Source organism: Carassius auratus, chromosome 13 (genome assembly GCF_003368295.1).
Source record: "Carassius auratus strain Wakin chromosome 13, ASM336829v1, whole genome shotgun sequence".
Lineage (NCBI taxonomy): Eukaryota > Metazoa > Chordata > Actinopteri > Cypriniformes > Cyprinidae > Carassius > Carassius auratus.
In genome coordinates, this window is record NC_039255.1 from 24989553 (window position 1) to 25003784 (window position 14232).

Below are 14232 nucleotides of genomic sequence, written 5' to 3' on the forward strand. Positions count from 1 at the left end.
GAATGTATTGATATTATATGTGTTTTGTTTAAATAGATTGTAATAAAGGCCACTATGATTACATTTTCCCAACTTATGTATTTATTAACAAACTGTTCATCTTTAATCACCATCTGACACCCTCTTCAGAAAACTCGAAGCAATAAGGTTGAGTGGGACACTTTTTTAGGGAAAGTGGGACACTATTTTATGGTTAAAATGAACATGATACAACCCAAATTCCAATGAAGTTTGGGACATTGAAAATGTGTGGAGCTGTCAGGATAATAAAGGAGGATTCAGTAGTGAATGTAAATCCCAATTCTTTATTAGGAAAACAAGAAGAATTGAAGCGATGGGTCAGATGGGAGCAAGCACACAAGGGTCCTCTCCTGGCAACACAGGGATGCAGATGGGCAACCAGTGTTCCGTGGAACATGAGGAATGGAACGACCATGAAGACAACACAGGAACCAGAACAAAAACACAGAAACAAGACAGCAAGGGACAGGACGACTTACAGAAAACTCCAAACAATCTGACAAAGACAGGAAGTTGGATGAGCACATATATAGGCAGGTGAAAAGTGACTGCAGCTGTTGGTGGTGATCAGGTGAGTGGTAATCAGTGGCCAAGCCTCCAACACAACCAAACACACACAGAGCATGAGCCAGGAAATTCAAGAACCATGACTGCAGCATTATGAAGTGCAAAATACAACATCAGAGACCCTTAATTAATTAATACTTGGAAGAATTAAAAAAATGCATTTCTGGAACTAATGCAAAAATTGTAACACAGTAAACTTCACTCTACATTCAATGAATGAAACTTTAATTAAGCCTGCATCCTTTTACCACATTTTCACAATTTCAGTGAACACATCCAAGACAGATGAGGTCATTGTCATCCATAAATCTCTGGAGCTCTCCAAAGGTCTCATGATACCACCATTGGCAGTGGCAGCAAGCCACCCATTCCTCATTGCTGTTTCCGGTCGTTCCTCCAGCCACTCTGCCATGAGCCTCTTTCCATTAAAGGTCCCATGAAATTAAAATTTCACTTTATGAGGTTTTTTAACATTAATATGAGTTCCTCTAGCCTGTCTATGGTCCCTCAGTGGCTAGAAATTTCAACAGGTGTAAACCAAGCCCTGGGTGTCCTGCTCTGCCTTTGAAAAAATAAGAGCTCAGACGGGCCGATCTGGAATCTTCCCCTTATGTCGTCATAAGAGCAAAGGTTAACTCCCCTTTCTCTGCTTTGCCCACTCAAACATTTACATTTAATTCAGTCTAATGTCAGCACATGCATTACAAGCAGACTTTTACCATATGGATTCGACAGCACCACAAAAACTAAACAACTGTTACACCATTGAAACAAACTAGCAAAGGCAACCAGGGGAACAAATTTTATTTTGAATAGTAATGTTATTTACTAATGTTATTTTAAATAGTAATAATAGTTCACTATTTTTGTGTATTTATGTACTTAGTGCATTTCAAGTAAGTGCAGACTTGATAAGAGACTTTCAAAAACACAATTATTCCAACAACATTTTTTGATTTTAGAGTCCACTTTGGAGCTAATCAGCTGTATCTGGCACACTGGGGATCTGTGGCTCTGCTCAGGTGAAGCAGTGCATGGGTGAGTCATCTACATCAGTGCTTTGGGGTCTCTGCCATGCTCTGATTGGAGATGGAGCTCCTCTCTGTCATTATGAATTATTATCACACTGGAGCATCCTCAAGTGATTGCTCAAAGCATAGGCAGGCAGAGCTGCCCTCTCCTGTTTTATGGGGGGAACAGTATGATTGCCAAATGAACATGCCCTCTTCTGACATTGTGAGAGACTTGACTGGCTAGAAGCAAAAGGGAGGGCAGTGTACAAGTGAGTGGAGTGAACACAACTGTGTTTAATTGGTGTTCATTCTCTTCCTTGTCTTCATTCTCTATCATTGTGCATACTGTGTGTGTGTGTGTGTGTGTGTGTGGCTATTGAAACCTCACTGGGAGATTAATGTTGTTTTTGTCATTTGGAACTTATATTCCACAATGCATTATATTCTAGTGTCAGACACTGTTAGCTTTCACAGTTAAAATTTGAGTGACTTTATTACCTGCTATCAAAACAACTTCGTGAAGGGCTAAACCTTTTCCACCACACACACACCAACAAAGTGATTCACTGTCTAATCCAAATAAAAGTGAAAGTCATGATATTTGCCAAGTATGGTGACCCAAACTTGGAATTGGTGCTCTACATTTAACCCATCCAAGTGCACACATTCAGCAGTGAGAAGTGCACCCGGAGCGTGGGCAGCTATATCCAGCACCCGGGGAGCAACTGGGCGGGGGGGTCAGTGCCTTGCTCAAGGGCACTTCATCCATGGGTATTGAGGGTGGAAAAGAGCGCTGTCCATTTACTCCTCCACACCTGCCAGTACCGAGACTCGAACTGGCAACCTTCAGGTTACAAGTCAAACTCTCTAACTATTAGGCCACAGCTGCCCCAAAAATCACAATTCAACAAGTCTCATTCCTCACAGCACATCTTTTTCCATAAAAAGAAAAGTAGCTGAAATGAAAATCTACATGAATGTCCCATTCAGTTTCTGAAAGTCTCCTCTGGCTCATTGTGTTTCTCATATATGCTTTCAGTTGGAGCAAGCAATAAAAAAAAAATTTTCTGACAGTGCGCTGTTCATTGGCACAGTTAAGAATAGCTTTAAGAGGTTGCCAGCATTTACTAGACTGTGGACTAGCTCTGACTATTTGAATATACTGACAATTGCTGATCAAAACTTGCTTGTCCTTTCAACAAAAAGTTAAAAAAGTGACAGTTCTGCATTTGTCTCCTCTTCCTTGGAGACAAATAAATGACAGGACCTCTTTGGTGCACATACTAGGGCTATGTAAATAATTACTCCTCATCCAGGAATTTATATTGATTTATGCATTTCCTAAATTTTTCTAATTGGTAAGTTTCTCCGGGCCGCAAAGAAATATAGAGCTGAGTATCATCAGCATAAAAGTGAAAGCTTACACTGTCTCTAAAAGGGTAACAAGTAAAGCGTGAAAAGTAACGGCCCTAGTACTGAGCCTTAAGGTACTCCATACTGCACTTGTGATCGATATGACACCTCTCCATTCACTGCACAAAAATTGAGGGGGTAAGATAAGAATGATTTGAACTATGGTATTGCACTCCCATTAATGTCAGCTAAGTTTTCTAGTCTATTAAACAGAATTTTGTGGTCAATAGTGTTGAACGCAGCACTAAGATGCAATATCACTAATAGCGTGATACACCCACGATCAGATGATTAGAGCAGGTAATTTGTAACTCTAAGGAGAGCAGTCTCAGTGCTATGATACAGTCTAAATCCTGACTGGAAATTCTCACAGATACCATTTTTCTTGTGAGGATGCTACATTTTATAGTATCTTTAATAATAAAACAAACATACTGTGTTAAACAGTTAGCATGTCAGTAATCATATAGACATTCTCATATAACCTGATACCAGCTAAGATCTGCTTTTTTTGCCATATGCTTGGTTAATGTTATTTGTATAAATTTACATTTTTTTCCCATTGTCACAAGTGTTAGTTCACCCAAAAATGAAAATTACCCTATTATTTACTCTCAAGCCCTCCTATGTGCATATGTCATTCTTCTTTCAGACAAATACAATCAGAGTTGTATGAAATAATGTCCAGGCTAATCCATTCTTTATAAAGGGAGTGAATATAGCCCAAAATTTAAAGTACCAAAAAAATTTCACCCATCCATTATAAAAGAAGTAAACAGGGCTCTTGGGGGATAAATGGCATTCTGAGGTGAAGCGATGTGTTTATGTAAGAAAAATATCCATATTTACAACTTGATCTTAATCTATAGCTTCTACTATCTGTCGTAGCCCCGTTCACAAGAGACTGGTGAAAACCAGTGTCCCTTTGCTTATATCGAAATACTCTTTTACTTCTATTATTTACAAATCCTCATTTTCCCATTGTGAATTTGTGACATTTTTTTATTTATTATTATTATTATTTTTTTTGCTCTTTCCTCTTCGCTTTCACATTCGTCACCTCCACATTCATCACTGCGTTTGCCTTTGTCATCTCGTAACCCCAAGGAGCCGTGTGGACTTACAGTAGCATGGATTAGCCTGGACATTATTTAATATAACTCCATTTGTGTTCTTCTGAAAAAGAATGTTGTATACACATAGGATGGCTTGTGGGTGAGTAAATCATGGGGTAATACACTTTTTTGGGTGACTTTTTCCAGTTTAAGCTGCTCGTGAAACTGAATGAAAAAATGACAATAAGATTTTTTATTTTATTAATTTAGAGATATAACAACTTACTTGTCTTACCTTTGGTCAATGATAAAGTTGCCAAGTCTACGAAAAATAAACCAGACCAAAAATAGTGGACTTGGCAACACTGCACATTAGTTCATTGTGTTTTAATGTAGTATGAAGAAATGTGTTGTATTATTTATTTCTTTATTGCTTTTTTTATTTTGATTGCAAATTTATTTTACATTTATTGTCAATAATTATGTGTATTTACAGTATGAACGTAAATAATTTCCACCTCTCCTCTGAGTGTTATTTGGTTTGACCCTTGAGATAGAAAAGATTTATTTTGTCTAAAGCAGTCTGTATTGATGAAGTAATTTCCTCAGTTCCTGACTATCATCGAAGATGGAGTTACTGTACAAACCATCATAAGATACACATCAGTTGGATCACTAGCCATTCACATGGGTCACTGGTGCTTAGAAACTGCTGATTTCTGTAATATTTTCTGTTTGTTTTTTGTCATTTCAGTCATCTGTGACGTACTGCACTTTGAAGCCATCTGCCAATGTAGGCAGGTCTTTGAACAAAGCCTCTAAGTGCCCATTTTGTCACAATGACAATAGAAGCTCAAATAAATGTAACACTAATGAGCTGATGGTATTTCAGCCATCTGTTCTATACTAGTGAATCCTGACTCTTAACACATTCGGAACTCAAAAGACCAGAACGTGAGTAAACAAGGACCTACAGTTGTTTACATGATTCATCATTTTGGCCGCCCTGAAGTCGGCCACATCCTGCCTTGAGTGACAGTTATTTAAGACAAGAAATTCCAGAGTCACGTGGGCGAGCCTCAAAGGAGACACTAAACCAACCACATTCCTGAACACAACGGAAACCTTTCGTATAAGTTCCATACTTTCATCGTTATTAATAATATGTATTTTGAATATGTTTTGTGTGTACCATGGTTAATCCTTGTTATGCGAGGATTATAATTTTTCTAGCGTATAAATTGGAATTGTTTCTCCTCACCAACTTTCTCAAAGAGAGCCATGGGCTGCAACTCCCAGTCCCTTGCAGCTCGTAAAATTTTACGACCACACAGGACTACACAGGACAGGAAACCTAATCCTTACAAAAGAATGTTAAAATGTACTCAAATGTAGTCTTAATGTGTATATTATTGTTTTTGCGGTGCATTAGAGGTTTCCCATATAAATTGGGACTATCTGCAGTGTTATCATGTGTTAATCAAATCTTTAAATATGTGTAATTCTGCATTTGAATGTAACTTCATGTTTTGATCACTTATATATATTATGTTTAGTATTTTTGTGATCGTCATGCTTTGACAGACCCATTTATCTAGAGCAAAGTAATGAAAAATGTATTTAATCTGGAATTAAAGTGTTGCTAGAAATATCCCTGAGGGAATCTGACAAGCCCTAGATCTCCAGTGGGTTGTTTTCTACAGAGACAAAGGAACTTTTTCCTGCTGCAGATCGCGGACGTTCATTGGATGTTCCCTCGAAAAGAGGCGTGAATCATTTCCAGCTATAAGAATCGACCGAACAAGATCCCTCTCTTCCTCTCTTCTGCTCTTCTTCTCGTTCTTCATCCTCGGACACGCTGCTCTCCTGTGCGACCAACGTTGCTTCCGCGCAGCCCCCCCCCCCCCCCTCAGCACAGGGGCTGAGAGAAAAAGCCATTTTAATGGCTCCTTTGGAAGCTTTCGTTTTTGTTGTTTCTTTTCTTTTCTTTACTAAGTTTATTCGACTATTCGCCTCTCCACACAAGGAAGACGAATTCTGGAACATTGTTTGTTGAACCTTTCAAATACCGCGCGAGGACAGAACAAAGGACCACGTGCTCCACGCTCATGCCAAGATCCAGCGCAGCGTGCACGCGCGTCACATGGCCTCCGGCACACGCCCGCTGTTTTCAAAAGGAACAGCGTGCAAAGCATACCTGAGCTCCTTATGTGATCTCATTCTATTTTCTCTCTCTCTCTCTCTCTCTCTCTCTTTTATTTGGATTCCGTTATGTCTTGTATAAAGCTTACTGTTTGTAGTGTCGTACGCATATTTACTCTGCGTGATTTGTAGTTTGATGTATTACTAGTTGATTTATTAAAAACCCATATACTGACGATTGGCTTGGACTCCACCCCACTTACATTACGAGTCACTGAGATGTCTGATCTTTAGCTACAAGCTTTAAATTTAGAAACTAAATTTATCATAAGGATAGGATAATGTATTCATGGCCAGATAATATTTTTCCTTGAATTATAAGGCGTGATAACTTTATTGAAAATTGATAGGTCAACAGTGGTTTGCTGGACAAACCACTGTTTGATTTGCAGTATTTTTTTACAGTAAGAGATATCACAATAATTGATATGAAGAATGGAATATTGACATATTAATGAGTAAGTTACAGTGCCCTGTGATTATTTATTGGTATAGGCAATTGAGCTATTTTTCATAATCAATCAAATTTAATGTAACTGTCATCTGAGATATAAATTAATCATATTCCTGATTAATTATTCAAATTCCCTATATATCATTTGAGTTAATTATTCTCTAAAACTCATTGTTGTTACATAAATATCTGCCTTTCTACGATATTAACCTGCAGATGCAGTTTCCATTTCTGAAATGACTTTCAGGACTGATAAAAACCTCTCACAAAAAATTTACGATGTCCGCTGGCTTTGGCTCTGTATGTGTAAAAGCAGCTAGGCTACTACAGTTTTCCAGCAATAATCAAAGGACTAGTCAGGCAGAGTGATAAATCATTATTAAGGTGTTAGTTCACCAAAAAATTAAAATGAATCTGTGTTTTACTCACCCTTGATTCATCCTAGATTTATATAGCTTTCTTCTTCCAGATGAATAGAGTCAAATTTCTATTAAAATTTGTCCTGGCTATTGTAAATTGTAGTCAGTTCGTTTTTCTGATAAACAGTCTAAAAGACATCGAATAAAGTGCACGCATCCATAATAAAACATGCCTTACACGGTTCCGGATGGTGAATAAAGGCTTCCTGTATAGCGAATTCATGCATTTTCATAAGAAAAGTATCCATATTTCAAATGTAATAAACACCTTTCTCTCACTTTGAGTATCTGGAAGTCATTTGCTGTAACTGGCACTTCCTATAGAAATTAATGCACATGTGTTTTATAATTAATTATAATAATGTAAACATTGACAAGAGATTTATCACATTAACCATTTGCCAAAATAATTGAGAAAGTTTTCATGAGAATGGGAGTTCTCTTTGAAATCTTTGAAATGAAAACCCAAAGACTTGACAAGAATAATTAACTGGATACATCTGCTGCTTAATACTCTTTAGAAGAGAATTATCAATACAAACAGAAAATCAAATAAAAACTAACCTCTCCCATGTTCACTTGCGTCTCTGAAAACATTTACATTTAATAATTTAACAGACGCTTTTATCCAAAGCGACTTACAAATGAGAACAATAGAAGCAGTCAGGTCAACAAGAGAACAACAACAGTATACAAGTGCCATGACAAGTCTCAGTTAGTCCATTACAGGACACATAGCCAGGTTTATTTTTTTCTTTAATAAAGACTACATCATACCTCGGAGAGTGCTTGGATTCTACATATTCTTGATCGCTACCTGGTATAATCTCACCCGAAAGAAGAAGAAAGAAAGAAATAAGCAATAGTTGCAAACTATTTCTTTAAAAAAAAAAGTAGTTTAAGAATAAATATATTTTCTGTGGCCAAATGGCCTGATATTTAAAAAAAAAATTAATAAAAAATAAACCATTGTTGTCAATATAACTGACTGAAACATTTAAAAGTTGAACGTAAACAATGTTTTTGTCTTTACATCCATTTGCAATTGTTCACTCCAGCAATGATGGCAGTCCTTTCTCCCCATCTTTAATTCTGGGTTTCATTTGCTCCGTGTAGCTCAAGTTGGCCTCTGAAGGTACTTGATCTCTGATCTGACCCTGCAAGAGTAATGCCTGCTGACATTTTAGCACTCACCCACTGGGTTTCAGTGCTGCCATTTAGGTCATGCTGTCTACCTCAGTCCACAAGACTGAAAACACAAACCACAGTCTGCAGGCTTTCCCACATAGATACACACACTCGGAAAGAGGTGAGAAAATTGTATCACTGGTTCATTCCTGTTATGCAGTACCATTTTAATGTTGGAACTTCTTTTGTAAAAATATGTTTTTCACTGAGGGATGGAGAGATACGTTTACTTGTTATTTGAGACGTCAGCTTAAAATGTGATCTTCCCATGCTCAAAACTCCCTACAGCAAAGTACCATAAGACTGACTTTTTTAGTGCATACTCTATTCCAGCTGCCTTTGTTTATGGTCAATAAAGCCATCGGACGTTCCAGCTGTTAAACAATGGATTCAGGAGAGCGAGAGGTTCTGGAACTCTACATCAGGCAGTATGGAGTCATAAAACTAGGGACATCTGTCTCTGGCTGCCTAGTCCCGAACTGACTCCCCACTACATTGGTCCCTTTACCATCAGGAGGCAGTTGAGGGATTTGGCCCTAAGGAGGGATCATGGGTAGAATGTGATTACATAGATAGCAGGTAATTGACAGTTCCACACTCCGCATGTTGACCGTCCAACACCCAGGGAAGTCCTGTGGAAGTCTGGAGCTGCTTAAAACTCGTTCACAGTCACCCTGATCAAAAGCCCGGTATAAAGCATCCATTACATCCCTTCCTCAGTGTCTGGTCTTGTTGTTCACATGCGTTCATCAACCTACCTGGCTCCTTAACTGAACTACTTTTCAGTTCATCTTCATCGTTGTCTGCTCAGCTTTCCTGATCCATCACCACCTGCAAAGACACCAATGTGATTATTCAGTTAAGTTAGTTCTCTGAACTCTACAAAAATATTTATACCTGTGACCATTGCTTTCTCCTATTCTGATGCCTCATTTAATAAACATTCAATAATTGCTGAACTGTACTTACATTTACATTTAGTTATTTAGCAGATGTTTTTAACCAAAGAGACAAATGAAAACAATGGAAGCAATCAAAATCAAAATAAAATATCTGTTTGCTGATAGTTGTAGATTCAAGCCAGAATATTCCATTCATAATTTGCCAGTTTTTTCCATGCTATAAATTAGAACAGCACATGTGGATGAAGCAAATCAATTCAAGCAGACTGTCGTGAGTTGGCTTTGAATTTCTCCCTCCCCCTCCCCCTCCCCCTCCCCCTCTCCCTCTCCCTCTCCTGTCATTACTGCCACTTTAGCTATTCTTCTTATACGATTTAATGGTGGTTGACAAGCCAACCTATGGTGTATTACCGCCACCAACTGGACTGGAGTATGAAGCATGCCACTTTAGCTCAGCTGTTTGCTATTGCAATCAGCGCTCACGCTGATCATCTACACACCTGTTCCTTCTCTACTCTTATTTCCGCTGCTAATTCCCTCTGCTTTCTGCCAGATTATTGTATTCGCTAATTTGTTACTCAATGTCTCATTCCAAGCTATCCTCACCATATTTATCGTCAGTTCCCTTTCAAGGGAACTTCGAACTGTGTCCTATATGGGGCCGCTATGGGGAACACCTTGTCGTGAAGCATATATTGAAAAAAAACAACTGGTTAGCTGGCGACAGCCTCTAACATCACTACCGGCGTGACTATAAACCAGCAACGGGAGAACACATCAATATTCACTGACTGCTCTGTTTGAAGCGTGCACCTGAAAGTGAAAGTGACGTGACCACATGGCCATCCATTCACACACTCATTCAAACAACGACTGCGGTGTCAGCCATTCAAGGCGCCATCCAGTTGTCGGGAGCAGCTGGGATTAGGTGTCTTGCTCAAGGACACCTCGACACTTGTTCAGGTGGAGCCGGGGATTGACCATCAACCTTCTGGTTTGTAGACAACCTACATGAACCACTGAGCCACTACCGCCCTGCCAACTGAAATCTGAAAAAACTGGTAGGGGCGATCTTTTTCTGTTTATCATGGCGACAACTAGTAAGCATTTAAACAATGTGTGCATCCGTGTCGGCATTATTTGACACCAGATGACACACGCAACCTCATTTGTCTTTGAGGAGGCAATCTGCGTGCATTGTGAGTGTTTTTTCAATGGAAAAGGCTCCGCTCTCGTTCCTCTCTATTCTGAAAGAAAAAATAGGCAGCTATCTGCTTCCCACGGTTCAGGACCTGTCGCTGCTGAGGCATGGAGGAGAATGAGCTCGTGAGAATACAGGTGGATCTGTCTGAATGGTTTAAAGAGGGATTTTCCCTTTCACGCTTGTAATGGCTGTGGACGAGAGAGAGCCTCGGGAGGATGATGTTGTATCTTTAACACTTTCTGATACTGAGGTTAGTGCTCTGCTGGGTTTTTATCCATGAAAAGCAGGAGATATTTGAGGTTGGTGAAGAAGCTGAGGCTGAGCCTTCTCAATTCTCCTTCTCGCACCACGGACCTCTCTCCATGCTACCAAGCAGGCCGCCTCCACCATGGGTGGGACTATGGCAGCCATGGTGGCAGCGGAGAGACATCTGTGGTTGAACCTGGCAGACAATGGGAGGAAAGAAAAGGCTTTCTTCTCGATGCTCAGGTTTTGCCTTCTGAACTTTTCGGTATTTCTGTTTATACAGCGATTTGAGAAGTTCAGGGAGATGAAGGCACACTCTGCTGCTTTCAATCAATCAATCAATCACTTTTATTTATATAGCGCTTTAAACAAAATACATTGCGTCAAAACACTGAACAACATTCATTTGGAAAACAGTGTGTCAATAATGCAAAATGATAGTTAACCTCTTAAACTCCAGAGGGTTAACAATCCCCAAAGGGAACGAGTAGATACCTCGGTATCACTCTGATTCGTGTTGGACTTCCAGTCCAAGTTGCTGTCATTTTTAGCAAATGAAGGGAAGACACTAGCTGATGTCTCATGCTTACTAACCTCTGCTTCTGCTCCACCCACCGCTCCAGACCTGAACACAAAGCTGGTGAATGCAATCTCCTCACTAGTTGAAAAATGTCAAGCCACGCCTGTGGATGGACCGGGCTATCGCAAGCTACGCATGTTCTCAGGTATGAAACCCACTCCACATGGAGAAGAGGAGTATGATGCTTGGGCGGAACAGACCACCCACATGTTAGATGAGTGGCAGTGTTCTGATGTTGTTAAGAGACAGAGAGTAGCTGAGAGTCTTAAAGGGCCAGCAGCCGATATTGTCAGAGGTTTGAGAGTCACTAATCCTCAGGACACTGCCAATGACTACCTTAAAGCTCTTGAAACAGCTTTTGGAACCACAGACAGTGCAGCTGATCTCATGGTGAGGTTTCGTAATACATTCCAGCAAGACGGTGAGAAATTATCAGCCTACTTACTCAGATTAGACAAGCTATTGCATGAAGTCCATCGTAAAGGCGGAATTGAAGTGATTGACATGAACCGAGCACGCATTGATCAAGTTGCTAGAGGCTCTCTGCCTCATGACCTCGTAGCCCTTCGCATAAGACTGACTTACAAACTCAAGCCTCCTCCCAGCTTTACTGAATTGCTTCGGGATGTAAGAGAAGAAGAGGAGATGATCCTTGAAAGACCGAATGTACAGAAATTTACATCTTTAGCTATTAGTAAGCGCGCAGAGTGTGCTTCAGCCTCAGTTGTACCTGTTTTGCCAGAGCCTGCGCCAGTCCTGCAAGATACTGCAATAGAGAATTTCAAGGTCTCAAGACTGATGTTGCATGCCTCCTTTCTGCCTCTGTGACTGCATCGGCAAGTGTGGCACAGCATGTAGACCAGAACCCTAGCCAAAAAGCTACTGGAAACTCATATGCACGTGTGAAGGAGAGATCTCCCAAACCTCAGTATCGTGCTGATGTCTTCTGCTACAGATGTGGTGAAGATGGTCATTTCCAGCAGGAGTGTCCAAACCCAGAAAATCTCAGAAAAGTGAACAAGCGTCTCTTGAAATTAAAACAGCCGATGGGAAACTTTCCAGGGGCTCAGTAGAAGAACGGCCTGATGCTCCGGAGAAGATACGTTCCACAAAGTGTCACACGCTACCAGAAAAGCAGGCTAACCTGCCAGAGGGTTTAGTTGGACCTAGCTCTATTGTCTCAGTACAAATTGAGGGCATTTACACCAAAGCTTTACTTGATAGCGGGTCCCAAGTTACCTTACTGTATCGCTCCTTTTATGACAAGTATCTGAAGCACCTGCCTTTGACCCCTATTGAGTGCCTGGAGATTTTGGGCCTCAGTGCAAAGGAGTATCCATATAATGGTTACATGTGCTTGAAGCTTGAGTTTACTGGAGATGTAGTTGGAGTAGCTGAGACCATAGAAACACTTGTGCTTGTGTGTCCAGATCCGGTCATGACAGGGGATGTTTCCATTGTGGTTGGCACAAACACCACTATAGTTCGAAGACTGTTCCATGCATGCAAAACACATGGAGGAGACAATTTTCTTAACACCCTGTCTGTTCATCCAGTAATAAAAGAAGCTTATGAGAAGTTTCGGGAAACTCCTGACGACACATCTGAGACAAAAAGAGGAACAATCTGGTTCACACGAGACAAGCCTTGCCACAGTCGTTGGTATTCCAAAGTTTCCTGGAGGTCTCTCTAGCCAAGGTGTTCTTATAGACCGTCCAGAGGAGGATTGTTTTCCTGAAGAGCTTTTAGTCATGCCTGTTGTTGAAAAGTCCACTGCTGTCCAATGTCGTCGCATCACAGTCACCATGAGAAATGTGTCCAATCATACTGTGACATTAAAACGGGGAATTCCTATTGCTCATCTATTTCCTGTAGATGTAATAAATACAGTCCTTGAAAAGGAGGGCTCTAAGCTGCCAACACTTCAACTGTCCCCATCCTCTTTCAACTTTTGTGACTCCCTTGTGCCTCCTGAGTGGAAGGAGCGACTGTGTCAAAAGATGATGGAGAGAAAAGAGGTTTTCTCCTGCAGTGAGTTTGATGTGGGTTGTGCAAAGAGTACACAACACAGCATTCGTGTGACAGATGATAGACCTTTCAGAGAACGTTCTAGACGGTTACCACCAGGTGATTTGGAGGATGTGAGGAAGCATCTAAATGATCTCAAAGAGGCAGGAATCATTTCAGACTCTAGAAGCCCCTATGCTTCTCCAATAGTTGTGGTCCGCAAGAAAAATGGCACCATTCGTATGTGTGTGGACTATAGGACGTTAAACAGGAGAACGATTACGGACCAGTATACAGTCCCTCGTGTGGAAGATGCTTTGTCCTGCCTAGGTGGTAGCCAGTGGTTTAGTGTGCTTGACCTCAGAAGTGGCTATTATCAGATCCCTTTAGCTGCTGCTGATAAAGAAAAGACAGCCTTCATTTGCCCAGCAGGGTTTTATCAGTTTGAGCGAATGCCACAGGGGATTTGTGGGGCCCCGGCCACATTTCAACGAATTATGGAAAGGACTGTTGGTGATATGAACCTACTGGAAGTGCTGGTTTATCTGGATGACGTGATCGTTTTTGGGAGAACGTTAGAGGAACATGAGCAGCGCCTTCTTAAAGTCCTTGACAGATTGAAGGAAGAAGGATTAAAGATATCATTGGATAAATGTCAGTTCTGCTGCTCTTCTGTTACCTACCTTGGCCACATTGTGTCTAGAAATGGCATTGCTACAGACCCGGCAAAGATTGAGGCTGTGAAATCATGGCCACACCCAGAAAATATCACTGCTCTTTGTTCCTTCCTTGGTTTCTGTGGGTATTACAGACGTTTTGTAAAAGATTTCTCCCGAGTCTGTTATCCGCTCAACCAGTTGCTTCAGGGTTGTATTGTGGCTGGAAAGAGAGGGAAAGGGGCAGATAAAAATAAAGACATCAAAGAGCAAAGGAAAGCACAAGTAGTCACAGCCACAAAAGA